At 36.0% G+C, this 7,001-nt stretch overlaps 1 pseudogene; it reads right to left on the bottom strand.

Moving 5' to 3' along the window:
- Positions 1–1,991: 1,991 nt before the first annotated feature.
- LOC130861618 (DNA endonuclease RBBP8-like) lies at positions 1,992–4,688 on the bottom strand (annotated as a pseudogene).
- Positions 4,689–7,001: the final 2,313 nt, after the last annotated feature.

Raw genomic sequence — 7,001 nt, 5'->3', positions numbered from 1 at the left:
GCAGATTCTTAACCACTGTGCCACCAGGCAAGTCCCCATAAACATTTTTTAAGTGGATATGGGATATCTAAGTGAATGAGTGAGAGGAAAAAATAAATGAGCCAAATTCTATCTGATTTGGGATGGGTAACTGAACATACTGATTCAAGAAATCAATCATATTTTTCTATTATTAGCTCCAGCTTTTATTTTCTATATGACTTGTGTTAGTTATTAAAGCTAGCTGAATACCTGAGTTTAAAAAAGACTTTACCTTTGAGATGAGGAGTCCAGGGATCAGAGTCTGATATTCAAGTTGAAAACATAAGAGCATGTTTTAACTCTTAACAACCTGAAGTCATTCCTTGTTACTTAGAAGATTTTTCCCACCATAACACAAAGGCCTTGGGATCTGCAGTGGTCTAGGTCATTAGGACTGAGGATTTACTGGAAAAGGAACTATTTTCTTATTTTTCTAATGTTAAAAATTATTCCTAAATTTTTTTTTCTGAGGTTTTGGACTCACTTTCAGAGGGAGAAGCATGGTGGGTAAAATTCCTATGATTGTAATGTTTATGAAAAGTGAAACATAGTTATTTATTTTTCTAATAGGCTGGGACCTCTGACATCTTCCATGTGAACCAGTAACTTCTTTGTAAATATTTATAAACATTATAAAAATCATTAGGTAGGGAGTGAATATATACATTTTCTCAACTGATTAAAGGGAAGACTGTGTTACCAAGCAAAGGGATTGTTGCACAACATGCCTGAACACCAATGCTGTGGCTGCAGGACTTGCAGTTTTGTTCTGTTTCCTTTGAAAAACAACTCAGTATTTTGTTAGGAACAGGATAGGGCCAGTTGCAGTTGGTGTACAAAGCCTCCCTTTTCATTCCTCAGTCTTAAGGGATGGGGGTAATGTCTACTCTAGCTTCTTCCTGCTTATGTGGGATAAAGTTCTGGGTTTGTGGAATAAAATTATTTCACATTTAATTGTAAATACTCATGGGTCTAAAAGTGATGCCAAGGCTTTATGGTCAATGAATATCATATGGGTTGGAGTTTTGGGGCTTAAAGATATGAGACAAACAGCAAATACAGAACTTGACAAGAAGGTATATAAATCTTAGCAAGCCCAAATCAATGACACCTAGTTTATGTAATCCCTCAAATATAGACCTTATTCTAATGGGATACATGAGAAGATATTTCCTAAGAGAGCAAAACTAGGCTCTTGTGATGATACATTTTTGGAGCCAAGTTGCTTATTATCTAATTTCATCTGTGTGTTTCAACTTCTGATGTGGTATTAATATATACACAACAGGAGCTACTGGAAACTACACATATGTCTCCTTTTTCTGCTAAAATATAATCTAAAAAAACTATTGTCTAATAAAGAATCTAGAGCCCTTGGCTGGAAGGCTATGGCTTGAGCTGAATCATTAGCTACCATTTTTAAAATAAAAGAAAAAATTCATAGTTACAAGGGGAGACCTTGGGACCATAAAGTTGCAGCTAGCAGCTGCTAGCAGATATTGCTTTGAGAATGGCTGATCCTTGAGTCTGATACAGTTCAGAAAATTCAGGTTCTCCATAATATAGGAATGTGTCTCAAACCACATCCACAATGGCCACCCAGCTCTATTTTGGAAGCCTGAATCACAGTTACTTCATTTTTATTATTATTTTTTTTATTATTTTTCCTTTTCAAAATTGTAATTAGGTATCACCAAATAAAGCAATAAACAACTCTTAAGTTAGAGTGCAAATGAAAGCACCTTATTATTTTAAAGGTGCAAAAGCAAGAAAATACAACATAAACATACATATTTTTAAATGGTTTTCTGTGTGATGGGTAAATGCCATTTAAAAACATTTTTCAATAGAAAAATGATTTATAAATCAGTTTACAGAAGATAAAAAAAAATCAATGTTTAATACCAACTTTAACTATAGATAACTAAACAGAAAATTGTCCTCTCTTCTGTTTTTGCTTCAACAGATGTTTATGTCTTCTGCTCTTTGCCTTTTGGAGAAAATATTGCATTATAAGGCTATCATTTTTTTGGACAAGGACAAGGGTCAAGATCTTCTTTAATGTGAGCTCTTTCCATAGAAGTCTGAGTGAAAGGAAAACCAACTTCCCAGAAATTCTCTGGTGTGTTGTGTGGAATGTAGTGAAATCAGTGCCTTGAGCGGGAAGCCAACTTCTTTTCTTTTTCTTCTGCTAGAAAATCTGCATAATAAATCACACATTCCTTATATGTGTGTCGAAGCAATTTTCTTCTTTCTTCCTTTTTTCTGGACCACCTCAATATGAGGAAAATTTTGTGTTAGTCTCTCTTTCATCATCTTTAAAATATGGCTCCACAAATGCTTTCTTGTTCATCACCAGGAGAGATTTTTTTGGTTGTGTTTTCTGTTTTTTTGTTGTTGTTTGTAGTATTAGTAGTAGTTGACAATGCCTTCTCTTCATCTGCTACTTGGGGGAAGCTATCTGCCAAACAGGATTCATATTCTTCATGTGTAGTCTGATCAAACATATCTTCCAAGCTATCATTCATTTTTCTTTCTCCATTTGGACTTTTTTCTCCCTTCTGCTCTTGCTTCCTCACTTTTAAAAGCATAATTTCACTAACCAATGTACAGTCCATGTCCACTGTCTCTCTTCCTGCTAATCTTGATTGGCTGTCATCTTTTGCATCTACTACTGTAATATCCATTTTATACCGAGAAAGGTCTACTTGTGGATCTATACTCCACTGGATATTTTCAAAGGATACATCTTGGTTATTTTGTAGAGACTTTCTTTTAGCAATGCTACATGGATTTAAATGAACAATTGATGCAAGTTCACATGCTCCATGGACTGACCTGGTTTTTATTTTTATAGGCTCATGAGAACCAGCACTCTTCACTTTATCAAAAAGATTCTCTGTCTCCAAACTTTTACATGGATGTAAAGGGATTTTAAAGATAGGATTTTCTTCCTTTATTTGTAACAGTGTTTTATTATTTAGAGATTTACTCAAGGACTGAAAAAAAGGGCTCCTGTAAACAGGGCTCTTCTGCAGAATCTTTGGTTAACCCACAGCTCCCACTCAAGGCCTTATGGCTTGAGGAAGAGCCCTTTGGAATGGGCTTCAAAGCTTCAGTGAGAGTCACTTGCCTAAATCTGATTTTAGAGTTCTCACTTCCTTGGCTTTTCTCTTGACACTGAATAGCTGAAAACTGATCAGAGAGATCCAGAGGTTTATCCATCACATAGTCTCCATTCATGGAAGAATGACTATCCAGTGGAAAAGGAAAAGCATTTTGTTTATCAAAGGAGGCTTGGGGCAGCTTACTTCCTCTTCATTTTCTTCCTCAATTTTCTTCCTTTTGGTTCTGCCTCCCAGTGATCTCAGGGGTACCACATGTTTATCTTTATCAGTAACAGGATCTTTAATATGATCAATACTATCCTGTTCATTTATGGGTATGCTTGTATTTTTATTTATGAGTATCTGCTTACCAGAAGACTGGTTAGTGACCTTGTTCAACTCATTCCCAAGATTATGATGTTTGAAAAGGGCACCATCTTCAGATTTTGATCTAGGTTTTTCTGATCTAAAATTAGAAGTGTTGCTGAAAGGCACTGTTTTCAGATTTTTGTTTGTTTGCTTGTTTGTTTTTCCCAGTCTCTAAAAGAGAAGGGGACAAACTTGTATTCAAACCTAAACTACTCTTTACATTAGAGGTAGCTCCAAATACAGAAGATGATACCTGAGTGGTCAATTCTTCCTAAGGAGGTTTTTGAATTAGAATGTGAAAATTTTAAACTATCTTTACTATGTCTTCTAAATTCCTCAGCAGGTTACTTTTTGTTGTCTCCTTTCACACAGTGGTAAAACTCATCACCAAGAGGGCTCTTAGGGCCTTGAGATCCAGATTTGTCTTGAACACTAAGTCCAAGTGTTTCAGCTACATTATCATGAGGATAATTGCTTTTTGCCATGTGTTTTTAGCCATTGGAGCTTGGCTCTGATCACAAGTGTCAGCCACTAGAATTTCAACTACATTAGGTTTATGTCACAGATGAGTTGATGATTTTGGTACTTTTTTCAATTCATGTGCACACCCAGAGTGCTCCAGTTTAGTTTGTGTTGCTTACATATTGGATGTGGAGATTCTCCTTTCTTCATAGCCAGTTAGCACCAGAAAATGAAAAGGTTATTGGTGAATCTAGTGTAACATCTTCCTCAAAGTCAAGATCAGTTTCTTGATGTAGTTGATCGTTTTCAATTTTCTGCTGCAGCTGTTCAGAAAGCTTTATTTTCTTGCTATAGAATATTCTTTTCATTCTTAAGCTCTGTGATAAGCTTAAAATTCTGCTGCCAAATATATTCAAACTCCTCCTGTTTCTTCTACCTATGTTTTTCAGTTACTACACAATGATCACATAATCCTGCTTCTAATAGATCTTCTAAAATTTAATGGTTTCATGAAGGACTTTCTCTTGCTCTCTCAGCTGTTGATTTTTGGTGAAGAATCCTTCTAGTCTTTGTGCATCTAAAATTTGTTCCTTTTTCAGTTGGTTACTTTTACTTGTAAACCTTGTAATTCTTTATCATGATACTCCTTTAGTTTTGTCCAAAGGTCCTTGAAGTCATTAGATACATTTGCAGAACTGGGCTTCCACAACTGCTTCCTGAAACATTCATCTTGCTTCATATGCTCCACAATTCTACTGCTTAATGTTTTCTGACATATTCTGTTACATTATATAGGTGTGAAGTTGTCCTTGGCCAGTTTAAATACCCAAGTTCACACTACTAGGACATGGCTACATCATGGCTGGAACTCAAGTTGTGATGCCAATGAACTCCAAAATACTTGGCTTGCAAGATTGCCTTGAGAATCTCTAATGTTCCAGCAGGGAAGTTAGGACACTCTGGGGCTAGGAAGAGATGGCCATTTGTTTTCTCTTCATTCCCTCACTAATCGGCCAAACTGCCAGCGGCCAAGCTACCCTCCCCACCAGGACAGCCCATGTTTTCCATGGCTGGGGAAGGGCCCCATGGCTGCTGGCTCTGCTCACCCAGCCTAGGCCTCCCATTTTGATTTTTAAATGCATTTATTTCTTTTGTGATTAAAGCAGATGCACAATGTATGTTTGACAGGCCACAAAACAGCATAAAATGTATGCTAAATCATGTATAAGCCAGGATGTCTTCCCCATACCACAATACATGAAGTTTTCCTCCATCATTTCCTCCTTTTGACTACAAATATTTTGATACAAATGATAATCAAAATATTTTCCCCTCAATGCCAGAGTGGTTGCTGACTGCCCTGTGTCCATTATATCCCTGGGTGCTACACCCCGTTTTCGTTGTTGATGATAGACAGATAGATAGATAGATAGATAGATAGATAGATAGATATAGATGATAGATAGATAGATAGATATAGATGATAGATAGATAGATAGATAGATAGATGATAGATAGATGATAGATTTGCCTAGTTATCCACTGGGGGAAAACTAATCAGACATAATGAGCAAGCATAGAGTTATGCTGATAGGAAAACAGTTTTTAGGTTATATATTTCATTATTACATCAAATTGTCACACAAACATTCCATGTGTTCTTTTAGCAATAGACTTAAAACAAACAGTGAAACATGTCATGAGTAGATATACTCTGTGACAATTTCACTAGAGAAATTTCTTTCCCTCCTGAACATTGAGGCAAAAGTATAGTTAGAATTAAAACTATAATATTCAATTTTGATAGGGAGACAAACGTTTGGTTAAAAGTACAATTGAATTAGTAGGATAGCTAACAGGCCTGGTCCAGATTCCTGACCCAGCAGTCTACCACTTCTGTCATCTTCTTGTCCTTGTGTGGGTGTCATTTCTCCCATATTTGTGTATGGTTTTAAGGTGAGTTTGAAGTCAACAGTCATTTCTATATACCAGTCCAGTGCAGAGACTGTCTTTAAGTGGAAATATGAATTAAAGAGTAAACTTCCTTTAGTTTCCCTGTGCATGACTTAGTTAAGAACACCTGATAAAGGTCTTTCCATCTAGGTTGGAGAGAGAGAGAGTCCTTTGACTGGTTTTTTCCAGGATACGTCACTTCCTGGTTGCAGGTCATGGGGTATCTAACCAAGGATAGATTATTGTGGTAAGCTTCAGAAACAAATTTAGAATATCCCTTTTTTTCTTAGAATATCCATTTAATAATTTAATTGAACTCTACAGTAATGCAACATAGCAACAAGGAACCATATTGGAAGTGAATCTTTAGCAGTAAAAACCAAACCTCAAAGACAATTAATAATATTAGAACTTAATATCCACAAAGGTATATTATTAAAACATGATTTTTTCTCCCTCAAATTATCCCTCTACCAAATATAACCAAATTAAGACTAATTTGTTTGAATATTATGCCTGGTTTTAATAACTTTGGCCTATTTATTTACATAAGTGATTATATGGACTCTTTTAATTTTGGCTTTGCTGGAACATTTGAGTAGGAATCTCAAATTGAGCTTTTAAAATGGTTCTCAAGACCAGGAAAGCCATGCCAAGTGTTTGCTATCAGATTCCACCTGCAATATCTGTAGATTTGGGTAAATTATTTTCTTCTCAAGGTCCCAAAATGTCTTGAGATTCCTGCACCTGTCAAGAGGTGTCCTTCCTATTCACCTGATAAGGCTGCTGGGAACCTAAGAGTTTCCAGTTTCTGGAGGGATCAAGTAGAGAGAAAAGATAAATGTTTCAATTCTACTCACAAAAGTACACTTTAACCAGTTGCTATAAGCAACATGGATGGACCTAGAGGTTATCATACTAAGTGAAGTAAGTCAGACAGAGAAAGCCAAATATCATACAGTATCACTTCTATGTGGAATCTCAAAAAAAACACACAAATGAACTTATTTACCAAACATAAACAGACTCACAGACATAGAAAACAAACTTACAGCTACCAATAGGGAAATGTGGGGGGAAGGAATAAAT

This window comes from Hippopotamus amphibius, chromosome 9 (genome assembly GCF_030028045.1).
Source record: "Hippopotamus amphibius kiboko isolate mHipAmp2 chromosome 9, mHipAmp2.hap2, whole genome shotgun sequence".
In the NCBI taxonomy this organism is placed as follows: domain Eukaryota; kingdom Metazoa; phylum Chordata; class Mammalia; order Artiodactyla; family Hippopotamidae; genus Hippopotamus; species Hippopotamus amphibius.
Note: the sequence above shows the minus strand (reverse complement) of the source record. Positions and strands in the feature narration are given on the sequence as shown.